This window comes from Stylophora pistillata, chromosome 11 (assembly GCF_964205215.1).
Source record: "Stylophora pistillata chromosome 11, jaStyPist1.2, whole genome shotgun sequence".
NCBI classification, from domain to species: Eukaryota; Metazoa; Cnidaria; class Anthozoa; order Scleractinia; family Pocilloporidae; genus Stylophora; species Stylophora pistillata.
The window spans coordinates 31,151,773-31,176,390 of NC_142529.1; the positions used below are offsets into that span (position 1 = coordinate 31,151,773).

The window sequence follows — 24,618 nt, forward strand, 5'->3', positions numbered from 1 at the left end:
TGACTAATGTATATCGGCAGTCTTGAAAAGTTCTCAAACGTTTTCAGAAAATTTCAAAATCGTGATATCTTCGGCGATTTCCGGTCACGTGTAAATTTTCAGCAATCCAGGTATTCTGGCGCTAGGGAGGCAGAAATCTCCAGCATTTATTCAACTACGAAAACGTTTCAAGGTATAGATTTGTCTAAATTTTCTCAGTTGGGCTTCTACTGTTCCCAGCCCAATTGAGAAAATTTAGACAAATCTAAACCTTGGAACGTTTTCGTACTTGAATAAATGCTGGAGATTTCTTCTATCCAAGAAAAATTGTCCTATTTGTGAGATTGAAGGCGTCCATTTCAGCAACTGCCATTTTAGTCCTGGGAGCAGTTCACCAGTTAACAGGGATGCTACCCCTCTTGTATTTTTTTTTCGTTACTTATATTTTGAATATCCTCTTTGAAGCCTTTCTGGCACTACCCACTGTACATCAATTTATTACTCAAGGTGGACTGGGTTCTATTGAATTCCTCGTATAACGCAAGACAGCCTGGGGACGAGTGTTGCTAGCGGTGAAGAAGAAGGCGCCATTTTTGATTTGATTAGTGGTGTTTCACCAATACTAGCGGGAACTCACGACTAAAGTTTCCGTGAGGACCTTCTTCAAGAGCCATTACGATGAAAAACCTGTGATGGAACGGACCTCTTGGATACATGGAGGGGGAAAGAATGAATGGTGAAACAAACGATTTGTTTGAAGACACCAAGGTCCGGGTTCTGTCCTGGTGTACCGGTTCACAAGGGAATTACCATTGTTCTTTCTTTGTTTAGGAGTTATCGGTTAGCTATTGTGTATTGTTTGGTCTTTTGTATTGGCTCTTGTGAACCGGTACACGAGGACAGAACCAAGGTCCGTCTTCGCCAGTATATTTTTGCAATTATGTTTCCTTAAAGCAAGCTTATGATAGCTTTTAAAGTTTTGTGCAGTTTTATGATTATCATCAAGCTACAGGGAAACGATGTTGACTTTCCATCGATTGAATTTTAGTAACTGTGGAATACCATTCTTCTGAAAAATAATTGCGCACGATCGATGAAAAGGGTATTCGTTTGCCTTCATCATAGTTAATTGAGGGAGATAATACACTTGTTTTGCATACTGAACTTTACACATTTCCAAAGATACTGACAATAAGTAGAATTTATTCAACAATTAAGAGCTTCTTTCCTCGGTCATCATTTCCGTTGGTGATTATTCCCGTTATTCTCATGTTCTCAATGTCAGTTTTGGGGGTGACATTGTAAGGAGAAATGAGATGCTAGTCACCCCCAAGTCAAAGGGTTAAAAAAGGTGAAATCTGTTTAATATTTTTGTGAGTACATGAAACAACATTTTGAAAGATGGCATGATTATGTTTTTGAAGCAATTCTCTAATTTTTTTTTAGGACTATCTTTCTCCGCTACGATCACCCTTGAATGCTAAAAATGGCAGCAAGTTGGGTTGCAAAGTTGCAGAAGAATCTGTGTCAAAATACAAACTGTTTTCAACCAAGTTTCTGAGATGTGCTATTGAGACTTTGAAAAAAGTCAAAGCAAAAGGGAAGCACCTTGATGAAATTACAAACTCCTTAAATTTAGGTAAGTGAGAGCATCAAAATAAGTGTACAGAGTTTTCAAAAAGGATTGGCTATTAGCCAGTATATGGTTAGTTGCATGCATTCTGGGATCTCGGGGCATGCTGCCCACAAAGTATTGTTTCTGGGAGAGGGGATGACACAGGGGTGAGAGGACTCACCCCCCCCCCCCCCATGTTGTGACGCAGGTTCAGTTCCTGGACTTGGCATGAGATGTGGGTTGACTCAGTTTTTGGTTCTTGCCCTCACTCCAAGAGTATTTTCTTCAGGTCTTCCTGTTTTCCTCCCTCTGTAAAAATCTGCAAAAAGATTTTTTTTTCTTTCTTTTCTTCTATTTACCTCCCTGTCATGGGGAGCATCGCATATGGTCTTAGGCAATAAAGACCCAGTTACCCCCAATTAAGTTGGTTTGTATTTAATCTATTTAAAATGTATGGGCTCTAAAATTCTATCTTATGCATTTGTTTGGAAGTATATGCAAAGTGATATGATAGTTGGTTGGCTAGGTAAACATGAGCTAGGTAGAGATTGGATGGGTGCTCAACCAGCATGAAAATGTAATTTAACCTTAAATATTTTTGTGGATGTTTATGCGAAAATGGCCTTCAAGGAAGTTGTTTGTTCAGGAAATTTGTTGTTTTTTCACAACTCAAAATCAAGGTAGTTTTTTTTATGTTCTAAAATGGTGGCCAGTGCTTAAGGAGAACCCTGAATGTTTATGACTTTTTTTGTCCCTTCCTCTCCAAGCATCTGAATATAAAAAAGAGACTTGAAGAAACCTCAGAATTTTTTTTATTCCTTTTCTTTGATAATCAATCTCAAAATGACTTTTGTCTCCTACACGAAATATAGTTTCTAGTTGTGGGATAATGGGAAACAATACACCTGTATACCTTCTTAGAACACCCCAGCTCATTTTGGTGAACCGACAATACTGACTTTAGTAGTAGTAAAATACTAATGAACAACTTCTTTAAAATGGTTGAAAAATATTAATTTTGTTTGTAAGAGTTCATACTAATCCTTCATTAGAAGTAATGTGAAAATTAAAATGATTACTGACTAATATACAATTCTATGGATTTTTGTTTAGTGAGTACGTTGTTCAGTGACACATTATCTATTCAGAATGGTAAATATCTCAAGTTTATTCCTTCACTGGACCAACTTGGCAAGACAATTTATTTGATTATTGTTCAGCTCATATCTAAGGGTCAGCTTGACCAGGCTTTTTGTCATGCTAATGACTTGCTCAAGTTCATTCAAGTGGTCAAGTCCTGGAAAAACTATGATGGTGGGAAAATGGAGAAGGGGCTCTCTTCACTCTCTCTTGGAACATCTGATGCTTTGCTTCAAGGAGCAGGAAAATTAGAAGAAGTGAAAGTAACTTTGACAGAAAGAGCATCTCATTTGTGTGTTGTTTTAGACTGGAGAAAGTTGTCCTTACTTTTCCAAGTGGAAGCTGTCACATATTCTTCATTGAAATCACTTGTGGATAAAACTCTTAAATGTGGAACAAAATATCAGCTTGACTGTGGACAAAAGAATGTTGATTTTAAGCATCTGGCAAAATTTCTTTGAATCTGTTTTTAACAAGCTCATGGTGAAGTTTGAACAATTGATAACTGGTGGTATAGACTCAATCTTGTTTGTTGCTGAACTGGGATTTCACTTTGGCAGGAGTTGCAACAAAGCTGAAATGTCAATGCAAGGCTTGGACGTTTTTGACAAACTTTTGAAAATTTCAAGAAATGTCAACCATACCAAGAATGGACACTCAAAGCTTCCAACACCACTTCAAGTTTGTTGTTGCATTTGTTTCGTCAGCAAGGCTACAATTTTATTGAACTGCTCCTCAAATCCAATATTAGAAACACTTGATTCTCTTCAAGAAATGATATTGGAAGGAAGCAGACTACTTTCACAACTATTGCAATCCAAGGGTTTGTCGTGAACAATGTTGAAAATTGTTTCTGATTCCTTAGAGTATTTCGGAGTTACGGTACAAAATTTTTCTACCAAGGAACCAAAAAGAAGTACATGCCTCTCATGGAGAGTTTGTCAAGATGCGGTGCAGCTGCTCAAGTTGTACGAGAGAATTCTGTCTCTCCAGTGTGAACACATCAAGCACGCTCTGCACAAACCTAATGGAGACAATTTGATTGCACAGTGTACCCAACAGTTGCAAAAGACCACAGCAAGACAACTGACTGTCTTGAACTTTGTGGTTTCTTCTTATCAAGATCAGGTGAAAAGTGACAAGAATGCAAAAGAATGTGACAGGAATTCAAGGTTGGGTCCAAATATTTATTTTAAAAGCACTATACGTATGGTGTATTATGTGGTTCAGTTTTATCCTACAATCAGCATCAAAATTAGTTGACACATCATGTTTAAGGAGTTCTATTTATTTTTAGAATAACATGACAGTTTGTACCACACTCTAAATCACTGACAAGACCCCCCTCCCCCCCCCCCCCCCCACCTATTCAATGTTTCCTGTGTGTACAGGGATGTAGATAATAGCTGGAAGCCAGGAAAATTACCTGGCTGTGAATGTGATTTTTCTGGCTGTAAAGCACTACTTTCTCCAAAATGTTTTTAAATGTTGTCAGAGGGTTGTTATTTATATATTTATTTTGTTTGTTTACACCTTCATTGCTGTCTTACCTGAACTGAAAGGATTGTAAACTCTCCATTTAGTGCAATGATCGCATCATTCATATCACATCGTCCATTTTTCAGGCTCAATGGCCAGCGGTATTTGTAATTGATGTATGTGAAATAATGAATGCCCTTGATTTTGCCCCCAAAATCAAGAAAAATGCATCTCAGAGAGTACGCATTTTCAAAATTTCCCAGGGGAGCATGCCCCTGGAACCCCCTTGGTATAGCGTGCCAAAGGCATGGTAGAGTGGGCCTTCAGCCCAAATACCCACCTATCATTGCTAGATTCCCGCCTGTTAAAAACTTAAGCTAGTCATCTCTGGTGTAGCTAAAAGTTCATGGAATCACAATACAACATTGTCTTGAGGGGAAGGAGGGGAACAGGTTAACTTAACAGGGGCAAAAGAGATGAAATTTAAGTAGTAGGGTGTTGAAAAGGTCAATTTGTGGACAGTTTTTTCGCTGATTGTAGGTTCAAACTATCCCATGTTTTACAAGTGTATTAGCATACATGTACGTTGACATGCCCAAAACAAAAGGAAATTAAATTTGAAACAATGATGAAACTGAATTACAACAAATGAGCAATCATTTTGGTAATAAATTTGAGTGGAGATAAATGGATGGTCTCCATTGTCAAATAGAACTCCTTATCTTGTGGAGGGAAAGTATGCTACTGTTTGTTACTAGTCAGTTTGTGAGAGGTGATGGGTGAAGTACAACTGTATGTTGTCATTCAAAGTGCAGTTTTTGATTCACAGTTTTGTTTTCTTCACAGAATTTGCATTCTGAGAGAATGTGTTACAGTTGCACAGCAAGCAAGCAAGGTTATTCATGATGCTCTTGAAGACCCTGATATTCCTTTATCTCTTGATGAGCTGCGATGGGTGGGTAGTACTGTTTACAATGTAGGCTGTGTGTCTTATCAAAGCGACTGTTTTGCTGACAGAGTGCCATTGCTGGCTCTTGCCTGTGATGAGTTAAAAATCTGGAGCTTTGGAGCAGAAACAGAAGAGAAAATCATTGTCCAAGCTGAAGAGGTAAAGTCTGTTCAATTGATGAATGTACTATAATTTAAAGTTTATTGAAATAATTAATAGTTCAGTTGAACTATGGTTTGACCCTCTACATGAGAGTTTTCCTTGCTGAAAATGTTACATTCAAGTATTGTTTCAAGACTGTCTTATGGGTATCAGGTGTTCTAAGCTAGAACAGGGTCCTTTCACACAGTCAACAACTGCCAGAATTCGACAAATTTCTTAATTACTGGTAGCTAAACACATGTAGAAGTAAAGAACAACCCAGCACAGGAGTATAAAGGGGTTTTGGAAAAAATTTAAGGAAAACTTTGACAAAAAGTTTTGTGCTGAACTTTTCAACTTACTAGCCAAGTGGCCAGTGACATCTTAGATGTTACAACAATTTTAGTTTGTTTACTAGCCAAACTGGCTGTTGGAAATCAGAAACCACTAGGCAAAACTGAATTTTGACTAGTCTGTGGCTAGTTGGCTACCATTAGTGTGGAGCCCTAGAGGGGAGTAACCTTTTCATGAACTGGTATTCTTTCTAGGGGGAATCACCAACACTCCTAATCAGTTCATGATTCTGAAACTGAAATAAGCTGTGACAAGATAGGCCTTCTAGCTCATAAGGTCAATTTGCTATGGGTACAAAAATGAAACAGGTTTGTGATGAACCGAATAGGAACAAGAGTGGGTAAGAGGGGAAAACTTATTACTCTTTCACTCCCAAGATTTCATTCATAATTCTCCTTACTGTCTGCTTCACAATTTCTATGATCCAAGTTTGGAGAATTTGGTATTAGCTTAAAACTAATAATCCCTTTATCAATTGGTATTTGTCTTTATTCTCATTACTTGTCTGTTTGATATAGTGTTGATACAGTAAGGAGAAATTCTGTCTTGGTCACTCATGGGAGTTAAAGGGTGAATGTAGAATAAGTTGCTGATGACAAATCTAATTTTGGCTAACAATGACATGGTGAGTTTTGAAAATGTTTATTTGGCAATGTTTGAAAAATACTTTGAGGTGAAGCTACTCACAAAGTATGCCTTGCTAGTTGACTGTCAAAGAAGAGCCGGAAGAATCAGGGATGCACTAAAGACTGCTTCAACTGTGGTCCTGGTAGCACTGAAAACAGCCTCTGATGCCCACACCCTAAAACAGCAAGTCAGACAATGGGTCTCAGTGAAACATGAGCTGGTGAAGGATCTACAGGAGGGAGAAAAACAGTCTGAGAGATGCAGGTTTGCAATAGAGTTCAAAATAAATATTAGTATTTTGATGTCGATTAACTTTTAAAGCTTATGAGTTTTAAGCAGATGTCAGATCATACTGTGTAAAAAAAAGGTTACAAGAACTCCAGAAAATTGGTTTTAATTTGTTTAAACTTGATCAAATGCATGCATGTTGTTTTCATAATCAAACAGAACATACATACATGCAGCAAATATAAGGATTATTCCATGGGAAGTGCCCTCAAACGATTTCTATTCACAAGTTGCGATGCATCAGAAAAGGAAGGAGTGAGTTTTTTATGCATTGCAGCAAGTGAATAAAAAATAATAAGGCACTATCATAACATAACCATTGAAATGTGGCAGATTCCTCACCTCAATACACCAAATTCCTAGTTTTTGGCTCGTTCAAGGCTTCAAAAGGATCAGATAAAATTAATTTAAAGAGGGAAGAAAAAAATGGGGGGAATTCTAATATTTTTAAGGTTGACTCCGGAGAGATAAGGCATAGTGATAAAAAAAGACAAACTGATATAATCATTATGGTGTTGAAGAATTACATAATTAAAGTAAGATTGAGTAAATTGGAAACTGTCTGAAGAAATTTCTTTCTTTTTTTTTCTTTTCAGAACCCTATGCAGTGCATTTGCAGAGCAAGAAGATGCAAAAGATGTAGAAGGAAGCCAGCTCTGTTTTGTTTTGCAGGAAAAGCTTGCTTGTTACAAGACCAAAAGGTGACAAAAGACTTTCTTTTACATTCTGACTTCTTCTTATGGTTTCCTCTTTCATAAGTGAAGTACAACTGTACCTTCCAAAATGTTTGATTGAATTGTTCCAAACTTTTTCAGCTATGACACAGCAGTAGAGCAAATTGCTGTCATCAAACAGTTGAGAGAGCTGTACGTTGTTCACAAAGATGAGTTTCACTATGCATCAGCTGCATTAGAACTTGCTATAGCCCTGCATAGCTTAGGAGAGGTAGACCTTGAAGAAGAGAGGTAAGTGTCTTATCCTGTATAGGTTTAATGGTTACCAGCTGACATACAGGCCAGAGCTGTTGCTAACTGTCAGCTGCTGGTGAAATTTGGCAGAAGAAAAGTGGAAGTCGGCAGCTGGATTTTTGGCCAGCAATCACCTGGTAAAGCACAACCGGCCATTCCAAGGTTACACACTTACAATTACGTATGATGCGCGATCCTTGCAGTAGATAGTGCTATTTAAGCAATAGTGAAAATCAGACCTGAAAAAAAATCAGGCCTGTACGGGATTGGAACCACTGACCTCTCCGATACTAGTGCAGCGCTCTACCAATTGAGCTAACAAGCCAACTGGGAGCAGGCTGTTAAGTTGATTCGTAGTAAACCCGTGAAAGTGATAAATTAGATACAATGAAATATATGAAGTTCATATATTTTGAACTGCGGTATTAGATACGTATGATGCACGATCCTCAAAGTAGATAGCGCTATTTAAGCAATAGCGCTACAGTGTATTAAAGCAATAGCGCTATCTACTGCAAGGATTGTGCATCATACGTATCTAATACCGCAGTTCAAAATATATGAACTTCATATATTTCATTGTACACTTACAATTGTTCACCGCCTTTGAGCCACCTCACTTGAAATTTCAGCCAGTAGCCTAACTTCTTAGCTACCAGCCTGAAAGGCCTAGTGCTGTTGGACAGGATGTTAGTCCATGGCAGGCAGGGCTCCAATTTAATTTTTGGATCACTAACCCTTCGGGTTAGTAGACATCTTTTTTACTAACCAAATAATAAAGTTTGGTATCCAAGCTCACAAGTTACGATATCTCAAATATTGAACATTTTGATAATAACAACTAGGACAAATTAAAGAGTAGCTGAAATTGCATGGTGACCTCAAAAAGGTAGACAATTATCCACCTATTTTATTTCCTCTTGTTTACCATGATTAGTCAAGAACAGTACATCTACAGCACATTCTCTTTAACAAGAGTTAAAGTTGACTTAACAACTTGAGTATTCTAAGTATTCCTCTGAGAGTCGGGTCTACGTGCTCTTTGCCCTGTGGTCTACTGATGTTTAAATATGTTAGAAAATTTTACTCACCATGTCGGGTTAGTTGGACAAATTATTAATAACCAAACGTTGAAAATTACTAACCATTGGTTAATGGGTTACCATTAATTTCGAGCCCTTGCTTGTAAATCCACAGCATTTAAGTTGCTATTACCAATCCATACTCATGGTTGGAAAGGGCCAGTATGAAACTAGAGTGGGTTGCCTGAGAACAAAACACAGTGGCCTTGGTTAGGACTCCAAAACAGTCCTCTTAAATTGGAGTTCAGCATGGTAACCATGGATTGACCAAGTCTCCTAGTAATTGTGAAGAATTTTTATCATCTTCTTATTGAAAGGACAAAGTTGGTCATTCAAACTGTCAGTTACTTTTATTAAAATGAATCTTTACTCAGCAGACACCTTGATGGGCAGGGACAAAAAAATTGATCCCTTTCAAGTACATCAAATCTGCATCAGAAGAAACCTAGACCTGCGTTGAGCAGACACTGCAGGGCTCGACACTAATAGTAGCTGAGTTTCTTTAGATCTGCACCGCAGTACTGTCAAGAAGCTGGGGAGACTCTAGAGCAGTTATTGGACTCAACAGATAGTCAGGATGAGGAGAAAAACATGCATTCACTTTTGCTGGATAGACTTGGTGCTGCATATTTATGGCAGGCTTTGCTTGAGCACAAAGATGCAGTAAATGAGAGAGCAACTTCAGCAAGGCCAGAGCTTTCTGACAGTTATGAAGGAGAAGAGGAAAGTACCGGAAACTTTTTTGATTAAGATCTGATCTGACAATTTGATGACCCACCCAGGTCTCAAATTTGGATTTCTTGAGGTCGTGCTGGCTGCAGGCTATCTGTTAGGCCACTGAGTGTGTCTCCAACAAAGAGACGCACTGGGGCAAGAAGTTGATTTCAGTTAACTTGAAGTCTAGAGTGAAGATTACTTATACAGATTTTATATTGTTCCTTGTTCAACACATTTTCAGGAACAAATTGTTGTCTTTGATGAAATGTCATGTGCCTGTTTTACAATAGACATGAATTTTGTAGTCAGTTTTTCTACAACAACAACATACTGTACCTGTGCGTGTACATGGAGGACCGTGCAGAAGGGAAAGGGGCTCTGACATTGCACCTCTGGTGCATCCCCAAAAGCACCTCATTCCCTCAAAATATCAGACTGTCAAATGAAATGTTGGTGTAACTTTTCAGATAGAAGATATCTGCCTGGAGCAACCATTTATGGAATCACTTTGTGCAGCTTTGGAAATGTGGACGTCACTAAGGACCAAATCACTGCAACAAGACACCAGTGGAAAGGTAAATGTTTCCTGGAAAAAGCATTTTAGGGCTATGTAATATATTTTTTTACTTTAATTTCCAAAACATTAATATTTTTTCACTGGCAGTGAGAATTCTTTATTTGAAAACAAGTGAAACTTTAAAATTCCAAGAACAGTTTTCTTTCATGGGGAATTTGTTGTGAGAACTAAATAGGTATCAGCTTTTGATACTTTCAGACGTTTTATCATAGGTACTTAAACAATTTGAAAGATGTGCCATTAAAGATTTATGGATTACTAAAATTTAAATGCTGTGCTAAGTCTGCACTCAAACAGAGTGCCCACCCAGCCCGAGGTTATCCTGGTTTCCATTGAATTCTCCCTTTAAATCCCAAGACCTAATCACTAATTCTCCCCTCTAGCTGCTACACATTTCCTTGTAAATAAGTTATAAGAATTTGGTGTTAGATCAAGAGAACAACTTCTACATGATAAGTTCAAGTATTCTCATTACCTGTTGAATCATGTATGGGCTTTAAAGGGAGAAGATACATGTTTAAATCATTTCTGGGAGTTAAAGGGCTAAGCAACTAGGCGTATTACTACTCCCCCAAGATGGGATGCTAGTCCATTGCAAGGTTATCCCCTTCCCCCAGCATTTTATCACTTGGCAGGCTTTTCATCTGTACTCCTGGTTACAGAGAGGCACGTGATAGAAAAGAAAGCTGTGTTTTGCCCAAGTGGACACAGCAAAATGACCCAGCCAGTTCTCAGACCCAGACCTCTTGACCCGCAGTACAGCATACTAACCATTGGGTTACTGCATCTCCCACTGTATACAATACATTTAATCTTGCATGAATGTTATTCTCACTGAATTTTTTTTTTATGTTCTAGGTTGACCTGGACCGTCTTATTAATCCTGAAGAGACATATCATTACTTGCTTATCACCGCTGAAATGTTTGGGCTTTTAAAACAGGTGAAACCTGCTACGTACTTTCATTGGTGACGATTTGGATTTCCCACAGGCAATTAACTGTTCATGCAGTCCTGTCACAACATGACCATGGCAATGGAAATGTTAAAAAAATGTTTCGGTATAAGAAATGACAGCAGTTTTAAGAGATTTAAGTATTTGAAGGAAAAGGCTATCACTCAACAGAAAAGAATGATTTTCTCCAGTCAGGTCTTTTTTATCTCGACTGGGAAATTTTATACAGTGAGGATCCTTCCCTTTGTTATCAGTGGTGTAATGAATAATGTAGGTTCTGCATTGTTGGAGGTTATTACAAGATAATTTGGTTGTATCAACTGGGTTAATAAATATTAATTGGCCGCAGCAAAGAATTTCTAAAGCTGATATTCCAAGGTTAAGCCCTTTATCAGAGCAAATGGTGAAGGGTTAATACTTGAAACATCAGCTTCAGAAATTGTTTTCAGCATCCGATTGGCATGTACATTATCAACTCAGCTGATGAAACCAAATTATATGTACTTATAATTCCACCCCCCCCCCCCCCCCCATCTGCCCCATCTGATGCAGCACAACATATGGGTATCTTCAAAAAATTAAGCGTGTGGGAACATCTTCCATTGCACCACTCCCTTCCCAGGATTAACTCTGCTACCCTTAGGCTTAGGCAAGTTAAGCCAATAATTTATATCCGCTTTGCAATACTGAGCGTTTTAAAAATTCTTTTATTAATAGACTTGGTTTTAAGCATAACTTGGCTGTAAGTAATTAATACACATTTTAGTCCATTACACTTTATATGTAACACTTGATATGTATTTTATCAGTGAAACTATTTACTATTTTAATTTACAACAGTTTCCCATCAGAATCTTACCCCCTTTATTCATTCAATGAATGAATTGTTTTCTTGCAGCCCTTAAAAAAAGCTAGTGCTCTTTGCATGGCTGCCAGTATATCCCAATCAGTTGGTACCAAAGATATGCTGGATAATGGATTGTGTGCCCTAAGTGATGCTGTTCACTCATTGTGTGACATTCTGGACTTGTCACATGCTTCAATTATTCTGTCTCATACAAGTAACCTGGTTGATAGATTTGAGCCCTGCAGTACTTCATGGGTTCAGTTCTTGTTGGCCAAGAGTCACTATTTGCTAGTCACAGGAAAGGTATGAAAAATCAAAATCATTATTAACCCTATCACTGCTTTAACTAACTCTACTTACTGTCTGCCAAACACTTCTCGTGATGTAAGTTTGGAAAATTTGGTATTGGATTAACTAAATAATCCTCTACAATTGATTTTTTTCTTTATTCTCCTCACTTGTCTGCTTGACATTGTATTGATGTTGTAAGGAGAATTCCTGTCTTGGTCTCTGACATGGGAGTCAAAGGGTTAAACAAGCATTCATCATGCAGGCATACATGTATACGTGGTACTCTAGCTCCATGTTGGTGATTTTTCTTTGTGCTGAAGAACTTGGAATAGCTTTAGGCAAGGAAACTGTGGGCCAGCTAGCCTCTGAGAGCAGCAGGGAAATCCAATTTGTATAGTAATCACATGATTTTGAGTGCAATTTGGAATAAATAAGCACGAGTAAATTTTCTCAAAGACTAACAAAATTGCATGAGCCCATAGGGTGAGTGCAATTTGTGATCTTTGAAAACATTTACAAGTGATTATTTATTCCAAATTGCACGAGAAAATCATGTGATTATGTATTAATAATATACATGAAAAAATACGAGGTAGCTTCTCATAACTACGCGGAAGAAAAGCGCATGCATCACATGCAAAAATTATTTATTGAAATCCTGCAAGTGACATTGACCTTGACATTGACATTGACCAATTATTCTGACCAATCAGAATGTCTGGTTTGTTTCTTTCTTTGCACTGAATTAACCCTCTTCTGTACTGAATTAACTCTCTTCTGCACTGAATTAACTGAAAACTGCGTTCATCTTAACCAATCAGAACTGAGAAATTTTTTCATGTATATTATACAATATACGGTATAGGAGGAAATACCAATTAAACAGGTCTATAATAGTCAGTACGTGTAAACACGGGATTGTTCAGTTTGTGATGTGTGTGTCAGTCGTGGTTTTCATTGATTAATGTTTAGTATTCGGAAGGGGAGGTCTCCCTGAAGGAAGCACTGCAGAGTGAAGTCTTCACACACAAGGGTTACAAGTCCCACCTGTTGAAAGCCAGATGGAAATCAATTTGCTGTGAATATGCAATGCTCCCACCCACAATCCACAAATTTAAGATAATAGTTGGTAAGTTCACTCTTCTTCTTTGGAAATTCCTCTTTCCAAAACTTAGATCTACTCTTCTCCACAGTTATTCAGTAACTTTTTCATAATGGAAATGGGAATTTAGCAGTGGATATTCCATAAGATGGCTCTTCTTGTCCACTGATACTAGGTCTAATTGGAATTTGGAGTGTTTGTTTTTGGAGACCCCTAGAAAGATCCTTGGAGTAAGGAAGAAAACTAACAACAAACTCAACCCACATGTGACACCAGGTCCAAGAATTGAACTAATGGGAGGCGAGTGACCTCACCACCGCCCAATCCCAGCTCCCCAATATTGATTTTTTATTTCATTGTTTTCATAAACCGTCGCCAAGTGACCTGTGAAAATTTAGGCAGACTTAGTACCAACAAAACAGTCTGTTCAACCAGATAATTTTTGATCAGTGAATCAATTCATGAGTTTATGAGTAATTCCCAGGTGACAGTTATTTTTTTTAGTATTATCATTGTTGAGATCCTCTACTTGGTTCACTGACTCCTGGAATGGGCTATGGATGCACTTCATAAACTAACACAAATGGCTGAAGAAACCTTTGGTTTAGATGCGTTTTGTACTGGCAAACAGATACACAAGCAAAAGGAAAATTTGTTGGGTAAGGTGATTGAGGAATTTTTGTTTCCTTTTATTCTTGACACAATTCTGCAGAGCCCTGCTTGCAAAGTAGTGCCCGTGATTTCTATGAGCTTCTACTAGAGAAAATGTCTTCTGATGACTGGGATAATACAGGGGTTTCATTAAGGGCCAGGCACCGGGCAAATTGACCGGTTGTGAGGACGGTTTTGCCCACCTGATTTGACGGTCTGGAGGAAAGTTTATCTTATAAAGAAGTTCAGTTCAAAGAGTTTTGCCCGCCTGTGAAAACCAGTTTCCCTCCTGCAGAAAACATTAATGAAGCCCCCGATAATATATACCTAAATCATGTGGTTGGCAATACCTTGCAATCCTAATTCAGGCTTTGAGATAGAGTTGTGCTTGTAATTGGATGTGTTATTATCCTGATTAAAATATAGAGAAAAGTGCAATCAAACTGGCCTGAAACATGGGAGAGTTTTCTTCTGTTTTATTATTAAACTTTTAATCACATATTTTGGCATCTATTCCTTTTGTTTGTGCAGATTTGCTAGCCACATCAGAAAGTTCTGGCCAAAACCTTTCTAGTTTGTCAATCCTAAATGACTTGCTCTCATCCCTGTTACAAGTTGGTCAGCTGTATGCTCATCAGGGAGCTGTGAGGGAAGCTTTGAGGCAGTTTGTGGATGGTGTTGCACTAGCAAGGCAATTTTGCCTACCATACAGGTGATTTATGAATGTTTAGTAAAAGCTCTGTTAAACTTTTGGACCCACACTAGATCAGAAAGTCAAGGAGCATCAATCCAAAATTTTAGATGAGAGAATTTTGAGGATAATATTAACTGTCCTTGTCTGTTACTCTAAGACATCAAGCTGTTACCAGAACAGGAAAGAGAATAAAGTAAGATCTTAAAAATTGTTTGCTGAACATGAAGTTGTGCTGAAAATGAAGGGTTAATTTCTTTTGTTTTATTCCCCTGATGTGAATTCAACATTGAATTAATCTGCTGGTAATTGGTAAATTTGCCTTGTCCAAGCCAGCAAAACAGGTATTTTTCAAATTTTTTTCTTTTTTTTTTTTTTTTGCAATTACGGCAAATGTATAAACAAATTTCATTTCAACTTCTTATGTCCCCATAGAGCAAGATATCTTAGCTATAGTAAAGATGCCAAAGGGGAATTGTTTACCTCTAAAGATTAATTTGGAACTAGTTTTTAGAAGACTCATCTAGACTACAAAGATAATGGCAAAGTTTACATCCTTTTTGTTAATTTAAGTTGAAGTTTCAACTCAAATTAATTAAAGATGACTTCACTGACTAGTGACCAGGGATATTTTCAATTGAATCCCTGTGGTTTTGTTATTTTAGGAGAATAGCAAAGGATTTTTCTAAACCTTTGGTATATATGATAACACCTTTGCCTGTGAGTACTTGTAGCTACTGTTGCATTTGATAGACTTCTATTTGTTATGTATACAAAAGAGAGAGATTTTTCGTGACCTTGTGAAAACCAGTTGGATGCTTTTACCTCTTAGACATGGCACACAACTCTCCGTGTTTACTGGTATCCCCAATTACTGTGGCACTGAGTGACTCAAAGTTTATCTGCTCCTTTATATGGGATGCAAAAACAAGGAACTAGAACCTTTGATGCCAGAACAAGGAACTAGAACATGGCTGCCAGAACAGGGGATTACAGAACAGGGAACTAGAACATGGATGCCAGAACAGGGAACTACTGTAAGACATGGGATGTCAACAGGGAACTAGAACATGGGATGCCAGAGCAGGGAACTTAATAAATCTACAAGTAGATTTCTCTTTATTTTGTTATTTCCTTTTTGTCTGTTAGGAAAACAAAGGAGATCTTGTGAAGCTTGCAGAACGTCTTTCCTCCTTGTCACTTGATGACTCTTCAACTAATACTGCTCACCAAAAACTGGCTGCCCTGGTCAAGACTTGAAACATCATGAAGTTTTCCTTGTGTGCAACTGAGAGATACAAACACGGTCTCTTCACTCCTGAAGAAATTTCCCTATTGCAGAACATGCCTAAAGGTACATTATAGTTATTTTACAAGCAATAGCGAGCTTTCAGCTGTGTTATGCAGCCAAACCAGCTTCAAAGAAAGTGTTTAACTGTTCAACTTTCTCAGGATTGGTTTGTAGAACAGTGTGACTCTTATAACAGGAGAATATTTTTTTCTAGCGAAATGTAGTTATCACTAATTTAACATAATTCTTTAAGCAAAATTACTTTGTTAAAAACTTTTTGTTACCAGACCACCTCATTTGACTCTTCCCAATTCTTCAGCTCATGCTACACATAGATGATTACATTTGCCATGAATTTTTAGTTCCTTTGACAAGTAGAACTGAAATTTAATTTGTTACGTTGAGCAAATAATGAATTTTGGCAATAATCCTATAGTGTGATATTGACAAGGTAAGAAATTAGAATTATTGTTTTCTAGAGTGGACTGTTTGTACTTTGGAAACCTTCACACATCCAGTAAGCAAGGACAGAGAACTGCTGATCTGCAGGGTAAGGGCTGACTGTGATCCTGCTGTGGTTAAGATTAACACAACATCTGGAGAAGCACAGAACAAGGATTGCACTGTATGTCGATGTGTTTGTAACAACTTGGTTATATTGCGGTTACTCTTTTGTTGTATTTAGGGAGAGTGGACCTCTCACCTCTACGTTGGAGGAGGTAGTAGCTTACGGTCAGTTGAGATTCTGTAGTGCAGGTGTAAGCTTTGTCGAAGGTCAGCATGAGGGGTTTTTGGGTAAAACACTGAATTCTCACAATACCTCTTTATTGTAGAAGATCACTAGAAATACGTCTGAGCAAACTGTCTGGATATCATTATTCTGACAAAACAGTGGGGGTAACCTGCGCTTACTAGTAGATAATTTCTCATTTAACCACTAGAAAGTCTGTAAGTAATGATAAAAGCACAAGAACAGGGTTGGCGAAGTAAATTAACCTAATTAACTATTGACTGAAACAATTTATTTTGTAAAGGGAGACAAAGTTCTTATGGATCTTTGAAAGCTGTTCCAGTCTGGTGTATTGGAGGAATTTACAGACATAATGAATGACAGCATCAAAAGCATGAATATTAACAACACAACCAAGTGGTGGACACTAAGGACAAGGCTTAACAGGAGAATGAAGGTGATCAGCATTTCAACTCTCACGAGCCATGAATGTGTATCCTCTCCTATGACATAACTGAAAGTCTAAATTGTAATAATTATGGTCATTTCTTTAGAACCTTTTGGAGAAACTTGAAGGTTCTTGGCTTGGAAGATGGAGAGGAGTTCTTCTTGGTCAGCCTATTGATGAAGAGTATTGTGAATCAATAGCATCCTTAGCCAGAGAGTTGGAAGAGAAAGTTTCAATCCTGTGTGGATGCCGTCCTGATAATCATTTGCTTGAAGTATGTTGTGCATGAATCAATCAGAGTTTCCTGAGTTATAAGGATGGCAGATTGTATGAAAAATGTTTTGTCCATCAATCTTTGTTATGATTTGTGTGCCATCTTTGGTGCTTGACCCAAAGATGACAATTGAAGTAGCAAAACCTTGCATAGTAACCGAATGGAAACTAGGGATGGTTGAGTGGCAAGAGCACTCACCTCCCTGCTGTTCCACAGGTTCAATTCCCAGACCTGGTGTCATATGTGGTATGTGGGTCGGTATGTCCTTGCTCCAAGGGTTTTTATACAGGTTCCTTGGTTTTCCTCCCTCCACAAAAACCAACATTTCAACATTTCACTTTAAACCAGTGGACAAGAAGAACCACCTCATGGAATGCTGCCAGCTAAATCCCATTGTCATTAATAATATTTTTATTAGTAAGTGTCCTTTGTTTGTTGTAGGTCCTCATAGATTCGTCATTTTGCTTGTCAAGAAAAGAAACTGCTGAAGCACTGATTGAAATTACTGCCATGGATGCTACCTTACCTTCTTTTGAAAAAGTAAGAACAAGAAAATTTTTGTTCCAAGCAAAGAATTCATAATCAAGTGTCTAAAGTAAGTTGGAATTTCACTGCTTTTCTCAAAGCATAGGGCTAACTCTTCACTCTAATGAAGGGCTAAAGTCAGATTTAGCAACTACTTACATTAACTAAATTGTAATTTGGTCCACTTGTGTTTCCTAGACATAGCAACCCTCTGGTTTTTTTCTTCTCAACCTGTATTGCAATAAGCTGTTGTGATTATTTTTGTTTTGATTATTTGGTGTTTAATAAAATTGCACTCTATTGGTTTATCATCGTCAATTGCCTGACAGGAGAATGTGTTTAGTCTTAGCAACTAGAGACAAAGGGAGGTTCCTCAGCCTTGGCCCTTAAGTAATCATCTCTCATTTCATGTTCTCTCACATTGCATGTTTCAGCTACTTGATGAAGTTCAGAACCTCACTGACAAGCTATTTGAAGATACAGACAAGAAAAGCTGCATAAACAGGTTCGAGGGAACATAAAGGTTAATTTTCTTTCTCACCTTCATTACTTGTACTCTCGAGAAATTATTGATGACAACAAAATTCCTTCTCAGGTCTGGAGGTCACTCTGCAGAGAACATTCCTCGTCATCCTGTAATCCTAACTCTTGGAAAAGTAAGAGCCAGCTTTTTTAGGTCTTACATTTGTTTAGTAATCAGCCATTAAATGTATTCTAGCTCTAGCTCCGAAGACCTGAAAACTGAACAACCAATATGTGGGTTCTTTGTAAATAGATGTTAGTGAACTGTCAAGGAATCAAAGCTTAGCCAAACACAAGGGTGGGGGAAAAGGCATCTGTAATGGACTGACATTCCATATTAGTTTAAAAAGTGGTCATATGCAACATTAGTTTAATGGGTACTGGTTGCTCACCATTATATTCAAAGTGTTCAGACACTAAAGTAGACTTATGGGCATGCACACATATGCTGTAATTGCAAGATGTGTGCCTAAATTGTGGTAGCAGATCTTACTTATCAACTCATTCAGTATTGGGACATACCCTTCTACAATATTTGAAACCAGAGTCAATTTCTGGCATATCTATACATCAAACTGATCTGTATTTTATGATTCATAGGATATTCAGCATCTTCCATGGGAAAGCATACCGATCCTGTTTGACCAACCTGTGACAAGGGTCCCATCTCTGCAATTTCTCTTTTTCCAGGTACACATTCCATTAAGAGGTCTTTGAAAGTTTGAAGACCTGACTTGTTTCTCAAACAACTGTCATGTTTTCTCCCAGAACCATATTGATTTTTATCTCTGCTATGCTGTCAACAGTGGAAAGAAATTTATTTTAATTAATTATATCAACCCTGATGCCCACTGATTGTGTAAACCATGGTTTGGGTTAGACCTTGTGTAAAGAACTGGCTCATTTGGTTTCTGGAGCATAATTCTCCCTTACAATAATAGTTTTGTAATTTTAGGAAAAGAAGTTGTGATCTGATACAAAAAAAGTGTTTGTCATTTCATTATCTATTAGCCAAGGTAAGCATACAGGAAAAATTGTCAATTGATTGAATAGAATGAAGGTCTTTTGAAATGTGGTTGCCTACCACAACAACTTTTGTGCCAGATTCTTAGCTTTTAATACCTTGATATTCATTGTCAGTTAATATTTTTTTCTGCATTTTTCTTGATAGTTATCGTGTCAAAGACAGTTGCCTGAGATTGATCCTGAGAAAACATTCTATGCATTCAATCCTCAGAATAACCTGCCCAACATCCAGAAAATGTTTCAGAAGTGGTTTGAAAGGTACAAAACACAAGCAAACGATTGAAGCAAATGAAACAGAAGAAAGACCTGATGTTGTGTTTCTTATATATTAAACTAGGCTATACAAGTTGATAGAGGTAACACCAATATATTATAAACTGAACAAATAGATTCAATGTTGCTGTGTGTCTGTTTAGTAATAGATCACAGATGACATCAAAATGTAGTAAGAACAAAAAGTGACACAGGAAGCCCAGCCAAGTGTGTCACTGATTTTGGCATTTTGGCAACATGTAATGGTTTTAGAGGATAAGAAAGTAAAATGTTGTTGATGGTGACATTACTCTTGCACCTGTTTTTTAATAGATCACAAGTACGAACCAATCAAAATGCCTGTATAATCCAGCTTATATGAATAATTGTTGTCACTTGCAGCGAAGATGGATGGCAAGGTATCACAGGAAAGGCTCCCACACAGGAAGAGTTCAGGAGTGCTTTAACTGACCATGACCTGTTCATGTGAGTTACTGTAAAGGCTCCAGTAAGGGGCCTATTGGCCCACACAGCCAACTAGGAGTATTACCATTCACCCCCCCCCCTGACAATTCGGCAGAAGCCATTTGTCCTTCTGGGTGAAGAGAGGCACTGTGAGAGTAAAGTGTTTTGCCCACAAAGACTTAATATACTTCTGTTTCATAGTGAGGGTAAAGGTCAAGTGATGGGAGAATTAGGTTTTGCAGTAAGCCTTATTATCAAAGCATGAATGTTTGGAATTCAGAAATGGATCGTTCTTGTCAACAAGAAGCACTAAAAAAGTTTTGTTTTTTGTTACAGGACTTAGGTCTTGCTCAAAGTGCAGCAACTGCTACTACCACTCCTACACCAATGGGTTCACTTGCTCATCAAATTTATAGAATAATGTGCAATAAAGGATATGCTAAGCTAGACTTTTCATCTGTGTTCCAGTTCCTGAAGGAAGATCAACATTGAGATAGTTTATTTATGTTAGGTATTTTTTTAGTTGACACAATTTTAATGCGAGGCAATTCTGGAAGAATAGGTTGTTTTGCCATGCTAATTTATTTGTAAACTAGTTGCTCCAGGTGTGGAGAATGGCAGACAAAAGTACTGTTAAAGGTGACTTGGAGATGTCACGAATGATTAGGTTTTCACTCCCCATGTCTGGAAATTTGGCTTGATACAAACAGATATACCTTTAATAGAGGCTAAATGGGGCCAAATGGCCTCATTATTTACTATACCATTCATCCATTCATGTCAAAAGCAAAATGAAAGGAAAGTGGTCTTCTGATCAAAGGGTGTCAGCGAATTTTTAGGTGCTTGCTGTAGTGTAAGTTACAAAAAAAATTTCTAAACTTTTACACAGTAAATTTTGGTCCATGTCATCTGTAGTTAACTTCAAAAAGACAGACATTGCCATATCTGAGGCCAGTTGAAACATTTGTGCATCAACTTGATGAATTCATTTTGTAACTTATACCCCATTCACACCAGAAAACTTGTTTAGTTAAACCAGGTTTAACTAAATAAAAATCAGAAGCAGAGAACTGAAAAACTAAATTTTCCACGAGATTCAAGCAATTCCTAAATTGTATTTTCAATGTGCCACATTTGAAGTTAACCAAATATTGATTTGAGCAGCTTCTATGGAGCTGTTGTGTTAAACCATGTTTAACAAAACAGCCGTAAAGCATGTTTAGGCTTTGGTGTCAATGGGGTATTAGTCATCCTCAGCGTTACCACTGGTCATTCCAGGTGGTTCAATAATCTTCACCAAGGGATCAGATTAATAATTTCTTTACCGCTCAGCAAACAGTATTATTTTTGCCATTGCACTATTTTGATACAGCATGCCCAATATAGCCAAGGTGTCGAGTACATGTATACACAAAGTTACTTAGGGTGGTTGTTTTCAGGATCTACTGAAACAGTTCTTTTTATTGATTAACATTTTGATCATTGCATGACTGCAAGAAGTTGCCACCTCGGTGGTCTGTCACTGGCCTTAAAGCATAAGTATTAACCCTTTCACTCCTGAAACCTCAACAGTAACTCTCCTGGATTTTCAAAGGCTGGATAGTACTATTCACAGAATAAATCTCTACTGGGCGGGTAGTGGAGTGTTTTGTTAACCATTCTACACTGAATTGCGATGTATCTGTTGGATATGGTTTTTCACCCATTGAACAAATAGACTTTGGTTTTAAGGGTAAGGCTTGCTGATTGGTTTTATGCTGTTTTTTAAAGTCCTTGGCAGCCATCCTTTCAAATGTCTGGCAAAAATGGGGAAGCTCTGTGTGAAATCCCATTTAATGCCTGTAAAGGGTTAAAGCACTTTGTTAGCTCAGCATTGACTATGGAAAACAGCCATTTCAGTGGGTGTTTCCTGTATCAATAAAGATCTAAAAACAGACAGGTAAACTACCAGAAATTTGATTTTGTACTGTTAGTGCAAAACATAAATAAACTGGCAAATTTAATTCTTTATTTAGTATGAAATGTGATACATAATACTAATTAATATTTTACAATTGTTGAGCACTTTGTTTCATTCTTCACATGCACAGAAATGTGTCCATACCCATCTTGGAGAAAACAAAACAGGATTATAAAAAATTGTAATTCAAGAACATCAAGCCTGACTTCAGTATCTGTATTCTCCACATTTCTCTCTATACATTTCCTTTGTTTAGCAATCAAATCTTAGGTTGAAGATAATTTCCTTTATTCTCATGATCCTAATGAATGATTCGGCAGTATCACTGTGTGGAGATATTAGATGCTGATTACTCTTCAGGGTTTGAAAAGTCAACCAAGGGCTTTCTCTGTTTGTTTGGTCCCCCTCTTCCTTTCCCCGTTTGTTTTCATGAAGTTTGCTTGAAAACTACTTCTCTTTCACCATAGCAAACCTTTCAACAATCAACAAAAATGCACATTTGCCTGATTTTCACAGCTACATATGAAGATATATCTTTAAAATCGAGGTTGACACTCAAGCAAGAATACTTGCATTTCCAAGGAGAAACTCATTTTAGATCTTTAAAATTAAGTAAAAAAGGGTTGCTTTTATATTGTTGCATTAACTCCGACAAAATTAATGAAAATACACATTTGAGAGGAAACCTGGAACTATATATTTACATGAATAATTACACTTTATTGAGGCAACAACACCATCATCATCATTTCAAGCTCAATTATTAAAACAAATATTGACACTAAAATTATTAGGTACCTTCTTGGAATTCATTCTGTTATGAATTGTATCCTTTTCCATTTTTTTCACAATTGGTACAGATATCAGAGAAATGCCCTTAATATGCAAGCTAAACTTTAATTGCCAATGTAAAACATTAATATACAGATGACACATTTCTCAAATTGTTCCCAATTGATGATATAATAAGGTAAAATGGTTACAAACAGTTAATAACTGTAACCTTGGTTTGTTATTTGACAAAGCAAATTTTGTTATGTATTCCTTGGATATGTTGGTACTGACATGATTTCAAAAAAAAGTTAGTGCGGTAGAGAATAAGAGCTGTAGTAGAACAGGAAAAAAAAGATAATGTCCCTCTCTGTTTCAAATGGGTTTCTTTCCTGTACAACTTAACAGGATTGTGGGACAAAGTATGACAAACTGGCTCTGCTTAAACTGATCGGGTACTTTCAGCCCATGTAGATTTAGCACCTATTGCATATGGTAGTCTACAGTTAAGTGCTCTATCAGCATTAAAATTGTATGCACTACCATTTCCAAACACACTCTGCACAATGCTTGTCCTCTTTGCCACACAATCAGCACTAGTATGGTAAATACTTTGCTATTGCTTACTGGAACTAGAGATATTTTAGTATATAATCCTTGGTTAACCATTCTGTTCCTTGGTGTAAGCTGGAAGGCCATAAACTACAGGAGATGCTCCTATCAGATATTTCAGTTTACAAGCTTGTCGCGACTGGCTTAGTACTTGTGGTAACGAGAAACAAGACCCAGATTGAAGCCACTGTTTCAGCAGCAATTCACTGAAGCGATCAATGTCTTTGTCAGTAACATCCCACAAGTTAGCAACGATGGCTGGGCTGAAAGTGAATACATTATAAATAGATTACATGCTACATATCTATACAGTGAACCATAGAGTAGAGCTATGGTCTTTGAAGAATAACTAGTTCCTTGAGGGTCTGGTCCAAGAAAAGGGAGTGCCCAACCTATAAGGAAAGCAAAGTTATACGAGTTTCCCAATGACAAAGGTCAATAGCAGTTGACATTTGGGTTCAAATCAGGACTTGACACTAATGGTAGCCAACTAGCCACACACTTGTAGAAATTCAGTTTTGGCCAGTGTTTTTCGATTTCCACTAGCCAGTGAAGCTAGCAAACAAACTGAAATTGTCATAACATCTAACTTGTCACTGGCCACTTGGCTAGTAAGTTGAAAAGTTAGTGTTGAGCTCTGTCAAATAGAGCCAGAGGTTTCAATAAAAGCTGGTTATCAGCTGTCTATCACTGCCCATGAGTCCTCTTACTGCTGTCTATTGAGCCTGCGAGCTGGCTCTCATGTTTAAGTCTTGCCTTAGGACCCCTTTTCCAAGGACAGCTACCCACTACTATATCAACAGCTGCTTAAGCAAAAAGCTGTTGAAACCTGCAGTATAGCATGTCAGTAAAAGACTTTGTAAGGGAACTAACACACAAGAAATGAATGCCAAAGACATACCAGCCTGCCAGAAGATAGATTAAGGCCATCCCCCTTGGCTCACACTCTCCACCAACCTAATGAATTAAAATAGAGTGGTTACTTATATGCCCCATGCCTAGTCTCAACCAACTACACATCTGAACCAGACAATTGGACACTTCCTTTGCATTTTGTTGGTTTGTCAACAACAATTATGTGATAATGTTTTTCCTTCATGGTCAGGTATAAACTAACCTGTAGTTTTCCCGAACTGCAACCCATAAGCAGAGTAACAGCTCGACAATCCAACCTTTGAATGTCGTCACCCTGCAGAAATTCACGCCCAGTGCCATGACCAAAATATCTAGAAAGAATATTGATGCGATGATTAAAGCAACAACAACAATAAAACTTTCTACTGTAGATAC

At 37.6% G+C, this 24,618-nt stretch overlaps 1 pseudogene across 1 annotated transcript; it reads left to right on the top strand.

The window, feature by feature from the left end:
- The first annotated feature begins 526 nt into the window (after window positions 1-526).
- LOC148721181 (uncharacterized) lies at window positions 527-21,995 on the top strand (annotated as a pseudogene). The gene is made up of 27 exons (XR_015993593.1): window positions 527-747; window positions 1,426-1,618; window positions 2,708-3,906; window positions 5,060-5,321; window positions 6,331-6,548; window positions 7,169-7,273; window positions 7,388-7,537; window positions 9,129-9,349; window positions 9,811-9,914; window positions 10,775-10,858; window positions 11,769-12,020; window positions 12,981-13,137; window positions 13,719-13,769; window positions 14,293-14,473; window positions 14,613-14,648; window positions 15,118-15,172; window positions 15,602-15,806; window positions 16,223-16,368; window positions 16,778-16,930; window positions 17,028-17,195; window positions 17,637-17,735; window positions 18,155-18,225; window positions 18,316-18,376; window positions 18,843-18,932; window positions 19,414-19,526; window positions 19,923-20,006; window positions 20,322-21,995. The product of XR_015993593.1 is annotated as an uncharacterized LOC148721181 (transcript).
- The last annotated feature ends 2,623 nt before the right edge of the window (window positions 21,996-24,618 follow it).